At 40.0% G+C, this 26,962-nt stretch overlaps 1 long non-coding RNA gene across 3 annotated transcripts in view; it reads right to left on the bottom strand.

Annotated features, from left to right (window-relative positions):
- The window catches only part of LOC102167425 (uncharacterized), an 85,308-nt gene that overhangs the window by 54,406 nt on the left and 3,940 nt on the right, over nt 1–26,962 (bottom strand). For all 3 annotated transcript variants that reach the window (XR_014820279.1, XR_014820277.1, XR_014820280.1), the window contains exon 2: nt 26,627–26,708. This is a non-coding gene — a long non-coding RNA (uncharacterized LOC102167425). The remainder of the gene's footprint in view (nt 1–26,626; nt 26,709–26,962) is intronic.

Consider the following 26,962-nt stretch of genomic DNA (forward strand, 5'->3'; position numbering starts at 1 on the left):
TACTGCTATATTTTGTTTATCCCTTCATCAATTGATAGGCATTGGATTGTTTCCACCTTAAGGGGCAAATTATGAATAATGCTGCACAAGTTTCTGTGTGTGCATGTGCATTTTCACATATTTGCTATGGAGTGGAATGGCTAGGTCTTATCATTTTGACTGCTTTTCAATGTTGAACACCCTCAGATTTCGTAACTGATAAACAGAGGGTTACTTAATATTAGTTAATATTACAACCACATACATAGAAGAGAGTCCATTGTGTGGCCCATATCACTACGTAATTCTCTGGCCAAAACATGAACTGGGTAATAAGTCACCTCTGACTTAGAGAAGAGTCAGCTGGTCAACAACTGTTTCCACTAATTATCTACGAAAGCATCTATGTTTTTCAGAAGTACAAACCAAGTAACGTCAAAAGCCAACCTTTCAGTAAGATGTCCTTTCTTCCTTTGTGTCATTTTTAATTGCTTAGTTGCTAGACAGAGCACTGTGATCCTAAACAAGGCACAGGGACTGGAATGTGGGGACTTCTTGCCATTATTTTGCAAACACTAGTTTGCATCTTTCCTGTTCATTTATAGGACAATTCGTTTCAACAGCAAGCCTCTGAAATACACCAGGCTGTGTGTTCAAAGTGTGACTAAAATGGCCACTGTCCCCATGAAACCCTCAGGCCAGTGATGAGGAGAAGACTGGTTAAGCTCGCCACTCACGAATGCCAGGCATGTACCAGTGAGTGGCCATTTAGATGAAGGACAAAACACTACTAGTTGGGAATGTCAGGAGAGACTCCAAGGAAGAAGTAGCATTTGATATCCATCTTGGAGGATAAGATTTTGATATATAAATGTATGGAGAGAAGACATCACTGAATTGCACATGAAAGAAAACACATGAGTAAAGGCAGATAAGCAAGAAAGCATAGTGTCTATTTGGAGAGATCAGATTTAAATTTTCCCAGTGCTGCTTGCTAACCATAATACTTTGGACAAGTTATCTGAATTCTCCAAAGCTCAATCTCTTCCACTGTCATAAGGGCAAAATAATATCGTCATAGACTATGTGGATTAAATGATCTATCTTGGAAACACAAACAAATAGAAAAGACAAACGAAAGAATGAAAAAAAATATTCACAAATGAAGTAACCAACAAGGGATTAATCTCCAAAATATACAAACAGCTCATGCAGCTCAATATCAAAAAACCAAACAACTCAATCAAAAAATAGGCAGAAGATCTAAATATACATTTCTCCAAAGAATACAGATGGCCAAAAAGTACATGAAAAGATGCTAAACATTACTATTATTAAAGAAATGCAAATCAAAATTACAATGAGATACCACCTCACACCAATCAGAATGGCCATCATCAAAAAGTCTACAAACAGTAAATGCTGGTGAGGTTGTGAAGAAAAGGGAACCCTCCTACAGTGTTGGTGGGACTGTAAATTAGTACAACCACTATGGAAAACAAGTATGGAGCTTTCTTAAAAGGCTAAATACAGAAATACTACATGATCTAGTAATCCTCCTCCTGGGCATTATATCTGGAGAAAATCGTAATTTGAAAAGATACATATACCCCAATGTTCAGTGCAGCACTGTTTGCAATAGCCAAGACATGGAAGCAATCTAAATGTCCATTAATGGATGAATAGATTAAGATGATGTGGTACATATATGCAATGGAATGCTGCCCAGCCTTAAAAAAGAACAAAATAATGTCATCTGCAGTAACATGGATAGACCTAGAAATTGTCATACTAAGTGGCATTAGTCAAAGACTAATGTATCACTTATATATGGAATCTAATTTTTAAAAATGATACAAATGAACTTTATTTACAGAACAGAAAAAGACTTGCAGATTTCAGTCAAACTTATGATCGCCAAGGGGGAAATGTGTGTGGGAGGGATAAATTGGGAGTTTAGGATTCAAATATACATACTACTACATACAGAATAGGTCAGTGACAAGGACCTACTGTATGGCACAGGGAACTCTGCTTAGTATTCTGTAATAACCTAGATGGGAAAAAAATTTTAAAAAGAGTGAATATGTATATATGCATGGCTGAGTCACTTTGCTCTACATTTGAAACTAATACAATGTTGCAGACCAAATATATACTCCAATAAAATTTTTAAAAAATGATATGTTTGGCCACTCCTGTAGCATACAGAAGTTCCTGGGCCAAGGATCAAACCCAGCCCTCCTCAGCGACTCAAGCTACTTCAGATACAACAATGGACCCCTAACTCACTATGTGCCAGCAGGAACTCCAATAAAGGATATATTTTAAACATTTATCATTGTGTCTACAACACAGTGATCAATAAAGAGTTGCTTTCAGGAATTCCTGTCATGGCTTAGTGGTTAACAAACCCAACTAGTATCCATGAGGATGCAGGTTCAATCCCTGGCCTTGCTCGGTGGGTTAAGGATCCAGTGTTGCCGTGAGCTACAGTATAGGTTGCAGACATGGCTCAGGTCCCCCGTTGCTGTGGCTGTGGTGTAGGCCAGCAGCTGCAGCTCCAGTTCAACCCCTAGCCTGGGAACCTCCACATGCTGTGGGTGTGGCCCTAAAAAGACAAAAAAAAAAAAAAAAGACCAAAAAAAAAAAAAAAAGTTGGTTTCAGGCGGTTTGGTTGGAATATAAGCAGATATAATGGAGCAGAAAGTGAGTTGGACTCGGTGCAGAGAGCCTTCATGTGGGATGGGAAGCTGGAACTTAGATCCCTAGGCATCATGAAGTCACAAAGATGTCAGGGTCCAGGAGTACCACCACTGGAACTGTGCTTTGACAAGAGCACACTGAATAGGATAAACTGGGCTACTCTTCAGAAGGATATGACAGTAGTCCTGGGGGAAAGCAATAAGCATCTGAAATAAAGGAGAGTACAAACATTTAAATGAGGAGTCCATTTGAAAGGCTTTATAAAGGCAAACTATATAGAACACAGTGACTACTTACATTTTGGAGGCAAAAGAGAAGCCAAAGCTCTTGAGCCTGTGTCCCCGAGGGAACAGTGATGTCATCAACCAGGAAGAATGAGTTAAGGGGGAAGATAAGTTCAGCTGTGGCTCTGAGGAGTTCAAGGTAACTGTAAGACATGCATGTGAAGGTGTCCAGCAGACAAGTAGAAATGGACTGTGGAAGAGAATCCAGGTGAGAGATTCTGGCAGCACTTGCCAAGAACTATCTGTAGAAGTGAGGCGGTGGGTGACAGATCTTCTCAGGAGAGGTGAGATTACCATAAAGATGACAAGAAATAAAAACTCAGGAGAAATCCATGCAACCAGGCTTGCATGCATGCCTAAGGAGGTTGCCAACAGCAAAATCCTTTACAAGCTGTCAAGTACCGCAAAGACTCAAACTGATGAGAAACAGAGGAATGAACAACTGCTGTGGAGGTCAACCAATGGTATAACTGTGACTGATTTTTTGATAGTTCTGATAAACAGATGAAATAATCACACTGCTAGTCCTTGGATAGGATGTGACAGCAAAGGAGTTAAAAGCCCAGCTATTTTTGAAAAGAGATTTTTCTCCTCTATACCTCAAATAACCATGTTGATCATTCCAACTGCTTTTTCAGTCTGCATTTTCAGTCACATTTCCAAATTCAGTCGTGATGCTTGGGGGTGGGGGGGAGGCTTCTATCACAAGGCATTGGTGTAGGGATCAATGGCGCCATCCACTCTTCCTAATTTAAAGAAATTCCAGAACAAGCTTCTTTTCTCCATCAACATGTTTTGCATCAGGCTTTCAAAGTATAAATAGTTCCACATTTTAAAGTTTGTAGTCAGTCAAAGGATGGTGGTCTGTTGGTGGCATCTGCCCTTCAAGTTCTAGCAAAATCTTACTTGATGTCTCCCTAAACTGTCACTGGGGATGTCAGAACCTGAGGCCAGATGAAGTTAGGACCCACTAAGGCAGGAGGCCTCTGTGCACCAAGCTTTCCAGGTGCTAATACTCTCAACATCTAACAACGGCTTCTCACAAGGTCCTAGAGGTAATTACTTCCAATTTTCAGACAAGCAAATGGTGACTAAGTTAAAGTTGACCAAGGACAAAATCTAGTAAGTGGCTGAACTGCAAGGTGAACCTCTACTTGTCTAATGCCAGCATTCTTTCTACTAAGTAATTTCTTTTCTGTCAGATGAATGAAGATCCCTACAATGTTCACCACCATGGTCCCTGTGGAAACAGTACCCAGACTCCTCAGGTGATAACACAGCTGCATTTCATGGCTTTGGATTCCCCCCACGCCACCCAACCATCAAACCATTTAGTAGTCCATCATTTTATGCTGCATTCGCCATTCTGTATTTTGTTTCTGGATACATTTTCTTTCTTTTTTTCTTTTTGTGTTTTTAGGGCTGCGCCTACAGCATATGGAAATTCCCCATATGGAAGTTCCCAGGCTAGGGGTAGAATCAGAGCTGCAGCCTACTGGCCTACAACACAGCCATACCAACACCAGATCCTTAACCCACTGAGTGAGGCCAGGGATCAAACCCGCATCCTCACGGATACTAGTCAGATTCATTACCAGTGAATCACAATGGGAAGTCCACATTTTCAAATACTTCTATATTTGATTTTAAAAAACCACATCTATTTCAGCCTATTTTTCCTCTGTCCTTCTTCAATAAATTTGTGATGAGAGGAGGATTAAAGTAAATTCCATGTCAATGAAAAAGGGAGTTTTAAATATAAATTATATAAATGCCCTTTCATAATCAGGATTACAAAAGCAAAAAAAGATAATTTGAAAATATTTAGCAACGATAAAGCTCTATTCTAAAAATATAAATTACGAGAATTTTCCCATGCCACAGTGGGTTGAGGATCTGGCCTTGTCACTCTAGCAGCTTGGGTTGTTGCTATGACGCAGTTTTGATCCCTGGCCCGGCAACTTCCACATGCTGTGGATGTGGCCCCCCAATTTTTTTTATTACTAGTCTTGTATATTTCAGTTGGTTATGGATAATGCAAACATAACAGCCATTTTGTACAAAATATATGACAAACCAGAGTAAACTAAGAATTCATGTGTAAATTAATTTATGAAAATAATAGCTATTCTGCTTCCCCCAAATACACTAAAACAATCTTACTTGCCCTAGGGAAGTACACAGTAAAGTATGCCTAGTCAGATCTGCAATTTGACTAAAATAAATCACTACTTGCCAACATTAAGGGGAAAGAGTAATTTATAGGACTGCAGTGAATATGAGTTTTTTAAATTATAGTCTGTCCTGGGGGAAACTATCCCCATACAAGAGCATTTACAGGAAAATAATTGGAAAAGTTCAGAAGCCTGGGCATTTAGTATGTTTTGCAATGGCATAATATTTTATTACCGTCGTTATTTGCCTAAGTTGAAGTGTTTATCAGACTTGATCTCAGCCATAAGAAACTTTACATTTAAAAAAAAAAGAGTATTCAAATGCAGTATTCATTACAACATCCCTGATTCTTTATATTTGAGGTTCTAAAGTTTTCAAAGCTCTTTATTACAGTACTTCTCAAAAATAGTCCCTTTCCTAAATAAGGAATTTAAATCTACAGATTTATAAGTCACTTGACTCGGGTAATTGGTAAACTAGTTTGGAACTAAAAATGAACCACCGTGTTTTATTAAGATTACAACGAGTGTCCTGGCTCTGTGGGGGTTTTCTCTGTTCCCTGGCCAGGGCATATTTGGAGACTTTTCCTTTTATGGCTTTGGAGAATGGAGTTAGGCCCTAAGCACCCCCTCATGGGCTCCCACAGAGTTGTGTGGTTTTGTACCTCAACCCCTATGAGCTTCACTTCACTTTCTAGCCAACCTTGACCCAAGGTCTCTCATGGTCACCTCTCTCTTGATCATACCCACATTTCTTGAGCACCTGGCAAACTCCCTCCTTTTGAGTTAATCTACTGTCAATGCCCCACAAAAGGCTGCTGAGTCTTTTTTCTTAATTCGTGAATTTTATTATATTTACAGTTGTACAACCATCATCACAACCTAATTTTAGAACATTTCCATCCCAGAGGGCTGCAATGTCTTAATAGTAAAAAAAAATAAAAATAAAAAACAAATGAAAAACACAGTTGTGTGATTAGAGTCGTGTCAGTTTCACATTCTCTGGTACATGGAGGTACATGGAGGTCCCCAGGCTAGGGGATGAATTGGAGCTGTAGCTGCCTGCCCACCACAGCCACAGCAACGCGGAATCTGAGCCATGTCTGCAACCTACACCACAGCTCACGGCAACACCAGCTCCTAACCCACTGAGCGAGACCAGGGATCGAACCTGTGTCCTCATGGATGCTAGTCAGGTTCATTAACGGCTAAGCCACGACAGGAATACCCATTGAGCCACAGACTCCTTTAGCCAAACCCCAGTTGGTGCCCCATTGTCACTTCAAACTCAATTCTGTTCTAAATTGCTCTCATTGCCTTTCTCCATCTCCTTCTCCTGCTTTCCCGGCTAAACCAACACCAGCACCGTGGATTATGAAATGAGTAAACATTATTTCATCCCCCAAACTCTGTCCTTTGGTTTTCCCATTTTCTCTACCTGTCAGGGTCCTTCCCCATCCCTAAATAGCTCTCAAGTCAGCTCCCTCCTGTCCACTCCACTGCCACTCAGTCTGTACTCTTGGTCCTTACTGCATTAGGCACTAGCTCCTAACTAGCCCTTGCACCTCACAAATGACTCTGTTGCCACACCCTGGACCCTGATTTCCTGCAGATTCCCTATACCAACAGTGAGCTCTCTGAAATGCTAAATTTCTCACCCTGATCTCTGCTTAAAATCCTCATTGGCTACCCTTAACCATCAAAATTAAATTTTCTTTGGCATGAGTTAGAAAGCTTTCCAGTTTTTTTGTTCTGTTTTGTTCATTTTTTTTAGGGCCTCACCCTCAGCATATGGAAGTTCCTGGGCTAGGGGTCAAATTGGAGCTGCAGCTGCTGGCCTACACCACAGCCACACATCTATGCATCTGCTACCCACACCACAGCTCATGGCAATGCCAGATCCTTAATCCACTGAGCAGGGCCAGGGATCAAACCCACACCCTCAGGGATACTACTTGGGTTCATAACCACTGAGCCACAATGGGAACTCTGAAAGCTCTCCAGTTTTAATTCTCATCCCCCACCCCACCCTCTTGCTCAGTTCAACCAAAATTCAATGATCCTAGCACAGGGCACACTCGGCTTTCCCTCTCTGCCTTGCTGTACTCCCCCTGCCCACGTGTATTTGTATATCCCAATTCCCTTTCTGGGTGAATCTTTGCATTTCTGACCTCTGACCCTTCTTGCCCTTTCCAGCTCCTTCAGGATTGAGCACAGGGTTCTAACCCCTAGGAGGCTTCTTCCAGTCTCAGCCCCCTTGCTCAGCCCTAGTCCATCAGTACCTCTCATCTGAGCCTCACAACCCTTGGCAGTGGTTTTCTTGGCGGTGTAACTGGGTGGTTAAGCATGAGAGCTCTGAAGCCCAACTCCGTGTTCCATTTCCAGCACTTCATCTCGCTCTCTGTGCAGCTTTGGGAAAGTTACTCAAGCTTACCAGCCCTCAGTTCCCACATATGTGAACTGGAGCCTGTCACAGTACCTTCCTGATAGCTGCTTATGAAGATTCAATGAGATATGTTTGTAGAAGCCCAGCTTCAGTTCTTAATCATTCTTTTCAAAGGGTCTCGCTTCTCTGGCTGGTGATACATGTAGATGATTTGGGAACCAGGACAGAAATGGATCACGTACTACTTTAGAACAAGAGTGCTCTTCTGCTAAAACTCACAACCACACTTTGGAAGGGCCAGCCCAGGTGGATACTGTAACTGCTTCGATTCCGTAATTATTTGGGGATGGGCTCATGTTTCACATTTTCTTAGGCACTAAGGCCTTCTACTTCTAGGAAAAAGCATGAATACTTTGCCAGTCCTGGATCGTCTGATTGATGCTCAAGTGAGTTTGTTGGGAACACCACTAGCTTTTTCATGGGAAAGATGGAATTGGCCAGCACCCTGTTTCCACCTTCCAGTGTTGCTGAGGTTCTGACTGGATTCGGGCAGGGGAGTCCAATGAAGCATGAGCTGAGGCTGCAGAAGGTCTTCCCCAAGGTGTACTCAGCCAGCAGGCCCCGGTCCTACTTTGACGCAAACACTCCTCACCATTTACTTGGACTAGAGAACCTGAGGTCCAGTGGGATTGTAAAAACATGATTCCAAAAGCGATTATCCTCCACTAAGGCCTTCCACCACACACAGAGAAAAGGAAAACTTGGCACAAGCCAACAACATGAAATATTTCCAGAGTCTTCTGACTACCATATCCCAGGCCCTCTAACAAAGCCGTGGGGGTTGCAGGATTTGGGGAGGGTACGTGTGCAGCACGAAGACACAGGGATGTGCTGGATTTTGATTTTCTTTTGAGCAGGCCTACCCTTGACTTTTCAGGGAGAAGAAACAGGGTGGATGAGGACATGGGAGAAAAATATTCCACAACGGCCAGTTCCTGCTCCTTCCGAGAGCCCTCTGCGCACACGTGGCTGGGCAGCCGAGAGCCCCAGTTGCCTCCCATAGAGGTTGAGGTGGTCATGCTGCTCCTGTGGAGCCAGGATGGAGTGACCTCGGTCTCTCTGTCCCCCAGGAGGAGGCAGCTTACACTGGCTGGTGTCCAGCAGCATCCTGTCACCTCGTGTGGCCTCGCTGAGGCCATCTATCCCCAACAAGTAAGCATCAGCCCAGCCATGTGATGGCCTTGTGCCTCCCCCTCCAGGAGCACCAACTCAAGGCTCCCACCACCACTGGGCTGTGGAAGCCCCAGGGCAAGAGCAGCAGGGGTATCATCATGCCTGTTTTGGTTTGTTTTACCGTGACACGTTTTTTGGCTCTGCTCCAAAAAGAGCTCTCCTTTAGGAAAAAGCAAGAGGACTTGAACATGAGAAGAAAAAGCTAAAATCCTAGTGTCCCCAGAGGAACTCTCCTCCAGAAGACATGATTTCAGTGAGCGTGACTCACGCTCCCTGGGAAAGTTTTATTTCCTAATAACTAATCTATAGGTTCACAAAATCAGACTATAGTAAGCAGGCATCTGGCACATATTTGCGGTCATTGTTAGGTGTTACATTATATCCAAGGTATTACAAGCAAGTTATGAGAGCTTTCACTCACTTTTTATCCTCCCACACTAGCGCCCTTCCTGCCTGACAGGTGGAAGGATAATTGATGTGCTGGTCCTGCAGGAAAGGAAACTGTCTGCCAGAATAACAATGAGAGCTGTCTTAGCCATTTCTAACTTCGTGAGAGATACAATTTTCATTTTTAAGAATTCAGAGTCAGGAGTTCCCATCATGGATCACTGGAAATGAATGTGACTAGCATCCATGAGGACGCAGGTTCTATTCCTGGCCTCACTCAGTGGGTTAAGGATCCGGTGTTGCCACGAGCTGTGGTGTAGGTCACAGATGCAGCTAGGATCTGACATAGCTGTGACTGTGGCATAGGCCAGTGGCTCTAGCTCTGATTTGACACTTAGCCATATGCCTCAAGGGCAGCCCTAAAAAGACTAAAAAAAAAAAAGAACTTAAAGTCAGCCTGTAATCATTCACTGAAAAAGAAAGTATAAGAAGAACACACATTGGCTTAATCAGTTGGCTTTTGTGTATATATTTATATAAATTTGTTTGAATGCAGTTATAATTGCAAATTGAATTTTTTGTCTAGGGAGTGGGACATCAAGCCACTTCCCACAAAATAATCAGTGGAATAGATGAAATTAGTTGATTGCACACTTTTTTTTTTCCTTTAGCAAAGGAAACCTTGTTTAAATGAAATCTTGTTTGGAAGCCCAATCAGTAAAATGTTTTTTTTTTTTTTTTTTTTTTTTTTTAAATGGAGCAGCTTTGGCGGAAACGGAGGTTACAGGCCCTGAGCCTAGCTCTCTTGGCTGGCATGTGCATCTCAAGAGCGACACAAAGGATGCCCTGGAGACGGTAGCTGAAATAAGCAAATGAGCACATGCAAAGATGCTCACCATCTCTAGCCATTAGGGAAATTCAAATTAAAACCATGAGCTATCACTGCCTACCTATCAGAATACCAAATACCAGCAAGTACAGGGAGAAACAGAATCACTCACACACTCCTGCTGGGAATATAAAATGGTGCAACTATTCTGGAAAATAACTTGATAATTTCTTTAAAAACTAAATACATAAGTAACTACTATACAACCCAACAATTGCACTCCTGGGTATCTACCCCAGAGAAGTGATAACTTACATTTACATACAAGCCTGTACCCAAGTGTTCACACGAGCTCTATTTGTAATAGCCCCCAAATGCAAACAATCAAGATGTCTTGCAACAGATGAATGGTTAATCAAAGCCCAAGTGTGGTACATTCATACTACAGAATACTCCTCAGCAATCAAAAGGAACCAGTTCTTAATATATGCAACAACCTGGGTCAACCTCCAGAGAATTATGCTGTGTGGAGAAAGTCAATCTCAAAATGTTACATTCTGTATGGTTTTATTTATGTAGCACTCTTAAAATGACAAAATTATAGAAGTGGAGAACAGATCAGTTGTTGCCAGGGATTTAGGCTGTGGAAGGGGAAACGGATGTGGCTACAAAACGTCAACAGGAAGGATTCTGATGGTGATGAAAAGGTCTCTTATCTAGTCTGCATCAGCATCAATATGCTGGTTGTAATACGGTACTACAGTTTTGAAAAATGTTGCTATTGGGGAAAACTGGCTAAAAGGCACACAGGCTCTATATTTCATAAAGCTGCATGGGAGTCTACAGTTTTCTTAGACTATGGCAGGCAGAAGTTCCCAGGCCAAGGACTGAACCTGTGCCACAGCAGTAATCAGAGCCACAGTGCTAGATTTAACCTGCAGAGCGACTACAGAACTCCTAACAGTATTTTCTAAGTTATCAAAAAAGGTGACATCTCTAGATACTCCATCTTATGATTCTCAGTAACCCCACAGCTCTTACTTAGATGTCACTTGCCAGTGGGTTTGTCCTGCTCAGAAATGATCCACATTATCACTCAAGAAGCTGTCATGATGCCTTTTAGGCAAATGCCAGGCACCAGTTGAGGTTAAGCTCAACTTTCCTCCTTTCCAATCGAGTCAAAGGCACTTGAGGAGATACCACAATTCAGTACAGGATTCAGTGCTAAAAGTGAACCTGCTGTTTTTTAAGTTCACATCTCTTAACTGAGTATTTAGATGATAAGACAGTGAAAGTAAGCAAGAGATAATCAGTATCAACAGAGACAATTGGTTGTCTGGTTGGCTGGTGTGGCATATACATAACTCCAAAAATGATTTAGGTTGTATTATTTTACAAATATTAAATATGGTTATAGGTAGACTGAATTATGATGCCCCAAAGAGGTTTATGTTCTAATCCCCAAAACCTATGGAATATGTTACATTACATGGCAAAGGAGACTTTGCAAATACGATTAACTTAAAGATTTTTAAAACGGCAAGATGATTCTGGATTATTCAGGTAGGCCCAATGTAATCACAAGAGAGGAAAGAGGCCAGAGACAAAAGGCAGTGTGATGATGGAAGCAGAGATTGGAATGATGTGGCCCTAAGCCAAGGAACGCTGGAAACGGCAAGAGATGGATTCTCCTGTGATACCTCCAGAAGGAATCAGCCCTGTCAATGCCTTGATTGTAGCCCTCCAAGACTCATTTCAGACTTCTGACCCCCAAACTTTAATAAATTTATGTTATCTTAAGCCACAGCATTTGTGGTCGTTTGTTACAGCCACAACAGGAAATGGATAACCTTAATTTACCATACCATAAATTAATGTACCATAAATGTATTAAAGGAGAAGAAAAGAGGAGTTCCTGTTGTGGCTGCAATCCGACTAGGAACCATGAGGTTGAGGGTTTGATCCCTGGCCTCGCTCAGTGGGTTAAGGATCCTGCATTGCTGTGGGCTGCAGTGTAGGTCACAGACGCGGCTCAGACCTGGCATTGCTCTGGCTGTGGCTCCAACTGGACCCCTAGCCTGGGAACCTCCATATGCTATGCGTGTGGCCCTAAAAGCTCAAAAGACAAAAAAATAAAAATAAAAAATAGAGGAGGAGAAAGGAGAAATAAGATAGATTAAGAGCTTTCTCTTATAACTTTATTGAGATATTATTTTGAAGGAAAGATTTACTTCTTATAAACTGTATTAGACTTTGCATTTTAAAACTTACCAAAAAAGACCAGTAAACCCCCATAGCAAGGTGTTGCATCACCTCTAATAACTTGAGTTTTTGAGCTCTGCTGGTAGACTAGCCCATTTTAGGAATCCTTTTAGAACATTTATTAAGCATTTCTGTAATTTGTTTTGGCTTCAGTAAGATTTCAGCTCAATAGCCTTATTTTTCTCTATTTACATTTTGGAAAACCAGGAGTCAAGTGAATTACAATAGATTTATTTAGAGCTGTCCATGCTCTTCTCTCTTTTTTCCTCTGTATCATACTTATGTTTTCTGGCATCACTTCCTTTTCTGGGAAATCACCACTGATTCATTCAACACATAGTTTACTGATTGTATACATACACACACATACATATAACAGAAATTAAATTATCACCATTATTTACAGTATACGCATCAGAATAGCAAAAGTTCTGGTTTTCAAAAATGTGAAATTCAGAACATATCATACCCTAGAAAGATTCTTTAGGATATTATTAAACAGTAGTTTGAAAGCATTCAGAAAAGACATTGTGATCCTCAGCAATCAGGAAAGTAGTTTTCCGGTGGCTTCTAGCATGACTAATACAGGTGGACGTAGCATGAACCTACCATTGTATTGTTCTTTCATCCCAATGCACTCCACATCTCACAGGCTCTAACTGGTGTTAGACTGTTTTCCAGAGTTCCTAGTAACATGTGAATGACTGGATCTGAAACAATGTTCTTACCAAGATTATGTATGCGGGGTTTTAAAAAAAATTGCTGTACACTTTGTAAATTTGCCACACAAGTTTACAAACTGTAGCATATTCGAGTAGCCCTCCAGAATCCTTCTATACCATCTGCTTGAACATCCATAGGGAATGGAGACCTATCCCCAACCTATCCATGAGCCATTCCATTTACACAGAGCTAAACGCTGCCTCTGTTGAACAAAGAGCTAAAGGCTGCTATTTCACATCAACTCTCTGTACATTTGTAATAATAAATTAAATTCTACCTCTCTATTTTAACACTTCAAGATAGCTATCAGGACCTCCTGCCAAAATATTCTTTCTTCCAAGTTAAACCTCCATTTTTTTCTTCACTATCTTTCACAAGAAAATGTTTTTTTGTTTGTTTTTGTTTTGTTTTGTTTTTTTAGGGCCGAATTCGAGGCATATAGAAGTTCCAAGGCTAGGAGTCAAATTGGAGCAACAGCTGCCAGCCTACACCACAGCCATGGCAACATGGGATCCAAGCTGTGTCTACAACCTATAACACAGCTAACAGCAACTCGGGATCCTTAACCCACTGAGCGAAGACAGAGATTGAACCACCATCCTCATCGATACCAGTCGGGTTTGTTATCGCTGAGCCACAATGGGAACGCCTCACAGGACACTAGTCATTAGGGAAATGCAAATCAAAAGCACACTGAGATACCACCTCACACTTAGTAGATCAGTTAATATTAAAAAACCCAAAAAAAACCAAAACAAAAAAACAATAAGCCATAGTAAGTATTGGGGAGAACGTGGAGAAACTGGAACCCTCATATGTTGCTGATGGAAATAGAAAGTGGTGCAGCCACTTTGGAAAAGTTTGGCAGTTCCTCAAAATATTAAAAAAGTTACTATATAGCCCAACATTTTACTCCAAGGTATACACCCAAGAGAAACTAAAACACGCATCCACTTAAAACTCATACACAATGTTCATAGCAGCATTATTCACAGTAGCTAAAAAGTGAAAACGACCCCCTAAAAACAACCCATTCATTAAATAAAGAACAGAATGTGGTATATCCATACAATGGAACATTATTCAGTGATAAGAAGAGTAAAGCAATGAAAACAATGAAGTTTTGATATGCTACAACATATAAACCTTGAAAATATGGTTAATGGGTTACACAAAAGCCTCCAGTCACTCACACACTCACACACACACACTAACACAAACCTATGTTGTATGATTCCATTAGTATGGAATGTCTACAATAAACCAGCTCATAGACAAAGTGGGTTAGTGGGGGCAGAGGCTGGAAGGAGAGGGAAATGGGGAGTGACTGCTAATGGGTGTGGGGTTTCTTTTTAGAGTGATGAGTAAGTTCTCAAGTCAGATAGTAGCAATGGTTGCACAAGTCTGAGAATTTACTAAAACCCCATAAATTGTATATTTTAAAGGGTAAACATATGGCATATCTCAAAGCTGTTAAAACAAAGATGCTGAACAGCTTTTATAATGTTGCTTTATCATTTACTCTCTCTCAGGCCTCATTCATATCAATGTGATTGTGAAATGAAATTTAAGGCATATAACACAGAATCTCCCATTTAGAGAAGTGAAAACTTCAAAATAATAATTCAAGGAATTTTGAAACATGTCATATTAAACACATTAAACCAAACTATTGAAAGCATGAAGTTGAAAAACAATAAATATTAGGCCTAAAAATGTGTTTAATGACTACAAAGCTTAGTTAAAATTTTTGATAAATTAAAAACATGGCAAACTGAAAGCAAAACATACTGGTGTTTATTTTATTAGTCTCAAACATTATGAAAAGAACTAAAATAGTTTATTTGATTTGGCTAAACATATATTAATTACTTTTAAAGCACAGCCTTAAAACAGCATGTTTAGAATGGCTGTCCAGTGATTTAGAACTAATTACCAAATATTCTTTTGCTGGAACTTTACATTTGTTTTACTGAAGTTTGCTAATCTAGTTAACAAACTCAACCATAGCATATTTCTAGCATAGTTTCGATAAAATGTGTCACACACACATACTTTTCCTTACGTTTAAAATAGTTAATAGGAAATTCTTATATTGCCCAGGAAAAGAAATTTGTCTTCAGGAAGTTTATTGTAGAGTATGGTAGAGAGTGTATTTTTATTCTCAGGAATAAAAATTGTGAGGCGCTAAGCAAGCAGACTGATGAAAGAAGTAGTTGAAATAGGATGAAATTTCAATTAAGGACTCAGCAGAGCCCACAGGAGCTCAAGAGCTGAGATGGTCCTTCAAGCTGCCCCAAATGAAGGTAAGAGACCCGGATTTCTGTACACTGACCTTGACCAGTCATTGGATATAGGCTACCCCTGGAGGTGGGCATACCTTTGGTGAGGCAATTCTCATCACCTGGGGGAGGGATTAGCTATGAACCATCTCAAGTAACATGCCTGCAACCCCGAAGATGAGTGACTTGGACCAGAGGGGGCATCTGGACAGGGTATCACAGTGCCCTCTGCAGTTCACCCCTCACACCACACCGCATGGATTCAGCTGCTTTGTATAAACCATTTGTTTGCTCTGGTACAGCTTCCTTGGGATTCTGGTTGGTCTCTTTTCTTTGAGAACCTGATAGGATAAAATTAGTGGGATGACGTATAATCCCACTACAGCAGTTGAGCTCAGAACTGCATGCAATGCTTCTCTACTTCACATCCCCAATCCTCCTCACCCGTGGCTAGAATGTCAGCTAGTCTAGGTACCTGCTCAGGTGACTCAGATCCTCCTTACTGTGTGACCCTAACCTCTGCTCACTATGTCCTCCTCAGGGCACTTGCTGCTTTACTGTCAAGGTCAGCAGGACAACACTAAAAGATGCCCAGGGGACCATGAGAAACAAAGTTCCTCTTCCCTTCCCTGTTGTGTAAGAGCAGTGCTGCCTTCTGTAGAACGTGTGGTTGTCTGCAATGCAGTCCAAAAGCACTGCTAGATTCTCCCACTGGGAAGTCAGCACTGAGAGGGCTGCCACCCTTTGACTACTTTCTCCACGTGTCGCACAGTATGGTTCTCGATGTTTCAATGGACACTGAGCACACAGACATGCTTTTGAATTGCATGCCCTATATCTTTTTAACCCAGTGTTGATGACCCGAACACCAACACGTTATTTTAGAAATGTTTACAAGTTCTCCAAAAATGGAGACTCTCTTCAGGAGAAACATCCTCTCCTCTTTTCCCACATTAGCTAAGCTATTTGAGAACAAGTGGTCACATTAACCTTCTTCCAAAGGAGTAGCTTAATCTTTAAATGGACCAAGGAGGGAATTTCATTCCATGGGCACTACCTACCAGTTTCCAACATAAAGATTATCGATATTTATTTAGCCAGGATGCATCTAGTATCTCTGTCTATGCCATACTGGTTGTTAAATATTTGTCTACCACACCTGCATTTAATCATTTAAAAGGCAAGTTGTAGATACACAAAGTTGATCATTCTTTCTGGCACCAAAAACAAAGAACCCAATCTGGAATCTATAGAGAACTCACAAAAGCACTGACCTCAGGTTTACCTCTGTTACTGACTTAAATGCTTCAGTACACAAAAGTATTTCATTTCTTTTTTTCATTTCTTTTTTCATTTCTTTTCTTTTCTTTCTTTCTTTTTTTTTTTTTTTTTTGATAGACTGTCAGGCTATCTACTTCGTGCTAAATCCAACACTGGTCAATTTCAGATTATTATTATTTTTTTTTTGTCCCACATCTATTCCAATTATTGATTCAAAACAAAATACACTCTTGACTTTTTTCCTCCACACATTTTTCGGGAAAATTTTTGCCAATAGGCTAATCAAGTAGACTATATGGGAACACATCTAGTTTTATCAGCTCCTTTAAAATATGCAGACGTGCAGTAATACAAAAACATTACCCTAATTAGGAGAGCCAAAAGAAAAGGTTAAATTGGAATTTTTTTTTTTTGAGGCAGTGCTATATTTTAAAAGTCCAGAGTAGTTTATTTCTATTTACTTTGTGTGTGTGTGTGTGTCTTTTCAGGGCTGCACCCACAGCATATGGAGGTTCCCAGGCTAGGGGTCCAACTGGAGCTGTAGCTGCCAGTCTACACCAAAGCCACAGCAATGAGGGATCCAAGGTGCGCCTGTGATCTACACCACAGCTCACGGCAACACTGGATCCTTAACCTACTGAGTGAGGCCAGGGATTGAACCTGCATCCTCATGCATACTCGTCAGGTTGGTTAACCCCTGAGATGTGACGGGAACTCCCTATTGTTCTACACTTTCAAATGCAGGATGCCTTGAATTGACATGACTTTATTTAATATTTAAGGGGCATGGTATCTTGTTGTGTGTCTCACATAATTAAAAGAAAGAATACACCTTTGAAAAACATTCCCATCTAGCCTTTGATTATGCACAATTTCTCAGAAAATCTGACCAATCCCAGTTCCCAGAGGCAGTCTATGCAGATAATCTATTTTAGCCTTAACATAAGACTAAAAGACTCACTTCCTATTTCCAAAGAAATGGGAGAATCTTCTCTTTCCTCCTAAGAGGTAGGTCTGCCTACTAGTTAAAAGCAATAAAAGCAAGATTTAATCAGTCTCCTGTCCTTCCTGTGGAAGAGACTGGAGAGGCCCCTCCCCAGCCATTCGGGTTTACCCCACTGACTGCAGGCTGGGCAGTCTGCTTGCAGAGGGAGGGGTGGAGTTATTCAGGTAGCCTGAGCATCCCCAAGGAAACCAGGTAGAGGATCCTGGATCAAGATGATGGATGAATAGGACATAGCTCACATTCTCCCACAAACACATCCAAAAAAAAAAAAACCCACAGAACATCTATTGAAGGCTGGCAGAAGACATTGGACTTCCAAAAAAGGGCAAGAAAACCTCCACATAACTGGGTAGGAAAAGGAAAAATAAAGAGAGCGAGAAGAGGAAAAAAAGGAATCAGGATAGGACCAGCACTCCTGAGAGGGAGCTGTGAAAGTGGAAAGGAATTCACACAGTGGGAGGCCACCTAACTGAGGAGAGATCAGCTGGACAGACAGGGAGCCTCAAAGCCTCTGCAAAAAGCACAATGGCCAGTCTGAGGAGGGCAAAGCACAGATGATTGTACCACCACAGAGATGACTAGTACCACCGCCGGGCCCACAGCCTGAGTCACTTGGGCTGGGGGCTGAGGGTCAGGCTTCAGAGATCACTCCTAGGGAGAGGACTATGGTTGACTATGTGGAAACAGCCTGAGGAGGCTAGGGAACTGTGTGCCACCACTGAGGGCGTATGGGAGGAGGAAGGCCCTGGGCCCACCAGAGAAGCAAGGAGCCACTGGAGAGTGGGGGGTAGGGGAGCAGGACTACCATAGGAATTTCTTTCCTGCACACGTGTGGGTTCTCAGGTGGTAGGGTGCCCCTTGTGCAGACTACTGGGGTAGATGCAAACCACCACAGCCGTCTCAGACTCCAGAGGTGCTAACACCCCCAGTCACCCCAGGGGTTGACACCACGGAGGGCCCTGCAACCAAATGCCACCTATTGCCCCTACATCCTGGGAATGCACATGCCCCACCATTGCCAAGGGCCCCAGGCACTCCCCCTACCTCCCTGGGGGTCACTGCCACTGCCAAGGGCCAGGCAACAAGATGCCCATTGTCCCCACCTCCCTGGAAATAAGTGTAGGCTATACACCAGCACATGCCTATCAAGGGGATAATGGCCGGCACACTCTGAAAGAGACAGCAAAGATACAAACCAAAAGCAGCCCTCACACCAAAAAAATAGTAAGCCATAACAAAATACCCAGGGATGCTCCTACATATAAATAGCCCTCTAAGACCATAGTAGATAATTGTTTTCCCTAAACTCATAGAGTAAGTATATAAACAAAATGAGGAAGCACAGGAACCATTCCCAGTTAAAAGAACAGAATTCCCCTGAAGGAGCAAACAAGGCAACAGACCTCTGCAATCTAACAGACACTGAGTTCAAAAAGGAGGTAATAATTAGGAGTTCCCATTGTGGTGCAGCAGAAATGAATCTGACTAGTATCCATGAGGACACAGGTTTGATCCCTGGCCTTTGCTCTAGTGTGTTAAGGATCTGCTGTTACTGTGTGCTGTGGTGTAGATCGCAGATCTACGCAGCATGGATCTGGTGTTGCTGTGGCTGTGGCGTGGGCCAGCAGCTACAACTCTGATTAGACCCCTATCCTGGGAACCTCCATATGCCACGGATATGGCCCTAAAAAGCAAAAAACAAACAAAAACAAAACTAAAGGAATTAAGAATGGATATGAACAGTAATGCAGATTACTTTAGAAAGGAACTAGAAACTTTGAGGAGCCAAGAAAAATTAGAAAATTCATTTGCAGATATGAAAGCTGAGTTAAAGACATTGAATAGCAAAATGAATAACGTAGAGGAATGAATAAGTGACTTAGAATATAGAATAATGGAAATCACCCAATCAGAACAATAGCCAAATGAAAAAAAATGAAAGCAATATAAGAGACCTATGGGATAATATAAAGCAGGCCAATCTACTCATAATAGGGATCCCAAAAGAGGAAGAAAGAGAAAAGGGGATTGAAAATGTATTTGAAGAAATTATGGCTGAAAACTTTCCAAATCTATAGGAAACAGATATCAACATATAGGAAGCACAGAGGGACCCAAACTAGTTGAACCCAAACAGACCCACATCAAGACATATTATAATAAAAATGGTAAAAGTTAAAGAGAGGATTCTAAACACAGCAAGAGAAAAACAAAATTAATTACAAGGGAACCCCCATAACGCTATCAGCTGATTTTTCTATAGAAACACTACAGGCCAGAAGAGTGTGGCAAGAAATATTCAAAGCTCTAAAACTGAAAAAAACTTCAACCTAGAATACTCTACCCAGCAATATTATCATTTAAAATAGGAGGAATCAAGAATTTCTCAGACAAGTAAAAACTAAAAGAATATAGCAATACTAAAGTTCTCCTAAAAGAGAAAATTCCCTTGGGGCATAGAGTGTTAAAGATATGGCATTGCCAAAGCTGTGGCGCAGGTCCCAGCTATGGTGCGAGTTCAATCCCTGGTCCAGGAACTTCCACATGCCACAGGTGTGTCCAGAAGAAAAAAAGAAAAGAAATACTGAAAAGTATCCTCTAAATAATAAAGAAGTCAGATATAGGATGGAGGAAATCACAATTGGAAACTAGTCACTTAAATGAGCCAGTATACAGATCAAAAACAAACCCCAAAACCCAAACCTGTTTGTAAAAGTGATGATAAACACAAGGAACCAGCAAAAGGATAAAAATGAAGATGTAAAAAAGGGCATCAAAATCATAAAATGTGGGGAAGCAGAGTAAGAAAATCTAGACTTTTTTTTTTTTTTAAAGAATGTTTGAGCCTATATGACCATCAGTCTAAAGAAAGCAGATCTAGGAAGGGGTTTAACATACTTGAAAAACAGGGCAACCACAAATAAAAAACAAACCATACATTCACTAAAACCAAAAAAAAAAAAAATAGGACACGAGTATAAAATAAAAGGAAATAATCTAACAACAACAACAACAAAAGGAACAAAGGAGAAAGAGAATCAGCTGGAAAACAAGGTTAAACATGGCAATAATTATGTTTGTAAGAATAATTACCTTAAATGTCAGTGGACTGAATGCTCCAATCAAAAGACATAGAGTGGCAGACTGGATAAAAAAAAAAACCAAGAGCCTACAATATGCTGCCTACAAGGGACCCGTCTTAGGACAAGGGACACACATAGATTCAAGGTGAGGGGACGGGGAAAGATAGTTCACGCAAATGAAAATGATAAGAAAGTGGAGTTACAATGTCATCAGACAAAATAGACTTTAAAACAAAGGCCATAAAGAAAGATAAAGAATGACACTAATGATAAAAGAATCAATTCAAGAAGAGGATATACCTGTCAAGATATGCCCCTAATATAGGAGCACCCCTAAATACATACAACAAATACTAACAGACACAAAAGGAGAAACTGATGGGAGTACTGTAATAGTAGCAGACTTTGACACCCCACTCACACCAACAGACAGACCTTTTAGAGAGAAAAATCAACAAGACAACAGAGATCCTAAATGACGCAATAGAACAGTTAGACTTAAGTGATATTTTCAGGACACTACATCCAAAAAAGTAAATTTTCCAGAATATAAGTTTTCAAAGGCACATGGAATATTCTCTAGGAATGACCACATACTGGGGCACAAAACTAATCTCAACCAATTTAAGAGGACAGAAATTATTCCAAGCATCTTTTCTGGCCACAATGGCAGGAAGCTAGCAATCAAGTACAGGGGAGAAAAATGTGAAAAAACTGACAACATGGAAACTAAACAACATGCTACTAAAAAAACCGAGTCAACAAGGAAATCAAAAAGGAAATTTAAAAATATGGAGACAAATTACAATGAAAACAAAACCATACAAAATCTATGGGATGCAGCAGAAATAGTTCTTAGAGGGAAGTTCATAGTGTTACAGGCCCAAGGAACCCAGGTGCCTCCAGGGGCACAGGGGCCACTAGTGGGTCTTAGTTCCTGACCACTTGGCTCCCAGGCCACCTGAGACATAGCCACTAGGTTTATTCTGTCAGTAAAGCCAGCCACACACAGTCTTGATCTTTAGGAAGAGCGACCAGATATTCACAAGCTAGTTGCCTGGGCATCCAGTTATCACTTAAGATGTTATCACAGGAAGTCAATTTTATTCTTACATTTCAAATATAATGTTGATGCTTAAATGCCAACTGGAAAAAATGTTGAGCTCCATCTGGCAGCAGACAGCCTCATGAGAACAAGGGAGGCATGCTAACTGATATAAACCATACTCTTGAGAGTTCCCAGATAAAATTGTACCCTCATTTCATGTCATCCTGCCTCCTTCTCTCAGACTCCCAAACCGCCATCCCTACCCACCCCTCACCCCTGCTGGGGGTCCCAATACAGTACTTCCAATTCTAATTGTTTAGCTGGCTATGTGATCTTGAATAAGTTGTTTCTTTGAATCTGTTTCTTTTTTTTTTTTTTTTTTTTTTTTTTTTTTTTTTAATTTTATTTTCCCACTGTACAGCAAGGGGGTCAGGTTATCCTTACATGTATACATTGCAATTACAGTTTTTCCCCCACCATTTCTTCTGTTGCAACATGAGTATCTAGACATAGTTCTCAATGCTATTCAGCGGGATCTCCTTATAAATCTATTCTACGTTGTGACTGATAAGCCCAAGCTCCCGATCCCTCCCACTCCCTGAATCTGTTTCTTTATCTGTGGAATGGGTATAGTAATATCTAGCCCACAGATATTAGTGACATAACCAAAGGACCTACACTCAGGTACTCAGTAAATGCTAGCTAAAGCCAAAATTCCACTCTCTAAAGAATAAAGTCTTAGAAAGTCTTAGAAGACTGAAACTCCAAACGTACAAGCCTCATTTTATTTTCCATATAAGAAATTTGTCTTTCTCAATTGCCCCAACATTTCATCTACACATGTTGTATGAACCAAATGATTTAAACATGAAGTTAATTGAACATGTATAACACAAGTCACATTTATTCTAAGTTCTTTTCAGAGAATTAAGGAGGCAAAAGAAAAAGTTGCAACACTGATGTTAAATCATAATCTGGTTTTAATATCTTTTGTTGATAAAGACCTTAATTGTATAAATAATTAGTCTATATTTCCTATTGAAATTATTCAACTAAATTTTTGCCATTTAGAAATGTTATTACTAATGTTTTAAGACATTACATCATCTAAAGTATTCACTTCTTCAGTTTTAAAGAGTGATATTAAAACAATGCCATGGCCCTATGTGTTACTGATTGAGCAACTATCTACTAAACAGGTATAACGTTTTGCCTTATAAAGGGAAAGAATTTCAGCCAATGGTTATTCCTATTTGACCTGGCTGAAGTTGAACCTATGTGACAACTTTGTTAAATGAAATGTAGTAACTCAGACCCTTTTAAATCTTTTTTTAGCAATTACCATATTTCTACCATCTCTGTCTCACAAAAAAGACTTTTATTCTATATACTCAGCTTAATTTAAATTATGGGTGGTAGCACATGATACATTTGCCTTAACTTTGCATGGCACTAAGATGATACATTATATTATAATGAGAATCAAACTGTAATCAATGAGAATGTCAAAGCATTTAAGTGTACTTATTTAAAAAAATTTTTTTTTCATTTAAATGTATTTAAACCTGCCCCTCTTAGAATGGTTGATGCAGTTCCTTCTTTGAAAATTGTTTGATAATGGAGCCCCCTTGTGGGGAGTTAATAGTACTTCAGTCTGTCAAGTGACAGGTAAAATGCTATTTTAATTTTTTCCCCCTTCACAGTGGCAGCATACATACTAGTGCTCCCAAGAAAATATGTACCTGCCTGTGTTTGACTATCAGAGAAGAGTGAACTCTGCTCTCTCTCCTTTGTTTTGTCTGTCATCCTTATAGCTAAAAGTAAAGCAGGGGTAACTTTTTTTCCCCCTTAAGTTGATTGTTAAGTTCTTAGGAGAAGAAGACAACAAGGTGAGTGATGACTGTTGACTTTGGTACTGGCACACATAGTGGACCCGTGAAAACACATTAGATTAATTGGGTGTGTGTTTTGCCTTGATCTAGCAGAAATTATTTCTCCACTTTTAACCAGAGAGCTTATTTCTGAGAATAAAGGTGGCCTAATTTAACAAAGAAAGCCCAGTGCTTTAGGAAAGAGATACCAGCCATTCAGATCAGGCAGCTCAACTTCATGAATGAACCTAATAACAATTGCTAGATTCCAGTGGCTTCTGCTGTCTTGACTGATGATACAGGGAGATCCAGCTGAAGAAGCAACAGTCAGGGACTAGGGAGCAGTGATATAAGATTATCCTCCACTCCTTCATTCATATATGGAAAGGATAAAACAGTATATAAATACTAAAATGTATCTAAATCCAAAAGAGCTAATATAACACTATGATTAAAAGAGAAAAGGTAGGAGTTCCCCTCATGGCTCAGTGGTAACAAACCCGACTAATATCCATGAGGATGCAGGTTTGATTTCTGCCCTCGCTCAATGGGTTAAGGATCCAGCATCGCCGTAAGCTGTGGTGTAGGCGGCAGACATGGCTTGGATGCCACGTTGCTGTGGCTGTGGTGTAGGCTGGCAGCTGCAGCTCCGTTTCTACCCCTAGCCTAGGAACTTCCATATGCTGCAGGTGCAGCCCTAAAAAGACAAATAAAAAATGAAAAGGTAAAGACTGGCTTACAGTTTGACTGAATTTTTCCATATATATAAATTTTTAAAACTACTCAAACATACCATTTAGAACTATTCCTATCACAGTATGTTTTCAGGGGCCCAGACCAGGAACTCAGGCCTCACTCCAAGGCTACTGGGCAAAAAAGACAATACCTCCCAGACAACAGGCCTGAAAAAGCTGAGAGTCCATCACAGTAAAGAAATAGGTCAATGATTTTACTCAGTCCAAGGTCAAGTGGAGGGACCTGCCCCTCTCTTCAACAGAGACCCCAAATAGTGCTCTTTTTGGTTTATTTTTATCATGTACTTTAAAAATATAAGAGTATTTTAAAAATATAATGGGATCAATTATTTAACTGAAGAACCCTATAATTATACTGTTTTGTAAAAAATCATTTAGAATTATTTAATAAACATATTTTCAGATTTCAGTGCAAGGTTGTTTTTCAAAAATGAGATTACTAAATATATTTTTCTTTAATGAAACTTGCAGCTATAAATTGTATTAAATATAGATTTCATGATAAAAATCAGCACTTATTGCCCATTTATTCTGAGCAGGCATCATGCTAAGAGCCCTTTATGCATATGAATTCTATAAATTATTCCATCTTTCTGCCTTTGGCTATTTTTCATAGCAGAGCCCAAGTAGGAAAAGGTGGTCTTCCCAAGCTGAGAATGTAGAGGTCAGAGTTCAAGGCAGCTGGCCTGACTGGCATTTGCAGAACCAGTGTATTAGGGGAAAAAAGGAGTTATGTGCTGGGAGAAGTCTGCATGGGGGTTCTCCCATAGATATTTGTTATAGAACATATGTGTACATATATATATAAAAAAAAAAACTACCACAAGGTCTAAGAAAGTGACTACTATAGAACTGGGAGATGAAGGAACACAGACACCTGAAATTATACTGGACTGAATGATGTTGGAGTGATAGTCCAGAGTGGAGAGATTTCACAAAGCATATTGGCTGTTTAAAGGCAAAACAAAGACCATAACTTGGCAATGAAAATCATGCCTCAAAATAAGTCATAATCTAGGACTAAGGACCAAACTAGACTGGCTCAAAGTTTGAAAGGAGATTAAAAAAAAAAAAAGAGAAAAGAGATCCACTAGTAGTTTAGTAAAATATTCTTTAAAGGAAAACAAAAATCCATATCTACAATGCACTGTCTCAGTGTCAAACATATAACCAAAGATAACTAGACAAGGGGGGGAAAAAAGGAAAGGAAATACAAACTGTAATCCAGTTAGAAGCAGTATCAAGAACTTCCAATAGATTAAAAGTTTCAAACAGCATAAAACACCTATTATGCTGAGCTTAAAGGAAAAGACAGACATAGCGAAGGAACGTGTGGGGACTCTCTGCAGAGAACCAGAAATTTATTTTCACAATATATGTTTCCTATTTTAGAACTTCATATGGAGTCATAAAACATGTACTCTTTTGTATCCAGATTTTTCTCTGGGCAAAATGCCAAGCATTCATCCATGTTATTGTGTGGCTGATAATTTATCACAAAGTAAACAATGAAGGAGATGTTTAAGCCTAACTGTAGAATCAGGTGATTACAATAGCTACAAATGTAGTGATACATTATTTTCTTCACAGCTCATTACCTTAAGAAGTGGAGCAAATTGTGATGTAGTTCTCTTAAATGGTGAATACTGCTCAATAAAAATCTAAAACATGCATACTTTTTTTATTTATAAAATAGTTGCAATTAAATAAACTTCCCAGGATATATTAAAACATGTTTACAACACTGAGTTTCTATGAAGACTTGATCAGAAGTTATAAAATTACATAATGATTCATAGATTTATTAGCTACTTTGATGTTTAGTGGGCTATTTGATAATTGTATGGGATGTGGGACAATTCTTTTTCAAGCAGTATTCTCATATGATTTTCAGGATATTCAGCACCCTTGGATACCACTTAATAAGTGACAGTAACATTGTGACAATAAAAATGACCCCCCCTTCCCCAATTTCCAAAATGCCCCTTAAGGAGAGGTAATACTCCTAATAATATGAACAGTTCAGTCTTTTCATCATAGTCTTAAAACAGTCAAATTAATAAGTTTTTTTAAAAGTGTTGAAAAGATCGAGATAAAGGACAAACCACAAACTAGGAGAAAATATTTGCACAAGACACATCTGATAAAAGACTTATGTACAGTATGCAAGGAATTTTTAAAAATCAATAAGAAAATGAACAACCCATTTTAGAAAGGGGCCAAAGATCTGAGGACACAAAGAAGCTATCCAGATGGCAAATAAGCATACGAAAAGATGCTCTACCTCACTCGTCATCAGTGAAATGCAAATTGAAACAATGAGATGCAGGTACATACCTATAAGAATGGCTGAAGCCGAAAACACTGACAACACCAAATGCTGAAAAGGATGTGCAGCAACAGGAACTCTCATTCATTGCTGGTGGGAATAGAAAAAATGATACAGTCTTTTTGCAAGAGTGTTTGGCAGTTTCTTACAAAACTAAATATACTCTAACCTTACAGTTCAGCAATCATGTGCCTTAGTATTTACCTAAATAAGTTAGAAACTTATATCTACACAAAAGACTTCTCATGGATATTTATAGCAGCTTTATTCATTATTCCCAAAATAGAAATGGCAACTAAGACACCTTCCAGTAGGTAAATGGAAAAATAAACTGTGGTACATCC

Source organism: Sus scrofa, chromosome 1, assembly GCF_054392235.1.
Source record: "Sus scrofa isolate SSC_HxYL_T2T_F1_AM1 chromosome 1, Sscrofa_HxYL_maternal_Yorkshire_Landrace_v2.0, whole genome shotgun sequence".
In the NCBI taxonomy this organism is placed as follows: Eukaryota; Metazoa; Chordata; class Mammalia; order Artiodactyla; family Suidae; genus Sus; species Sus scrofa.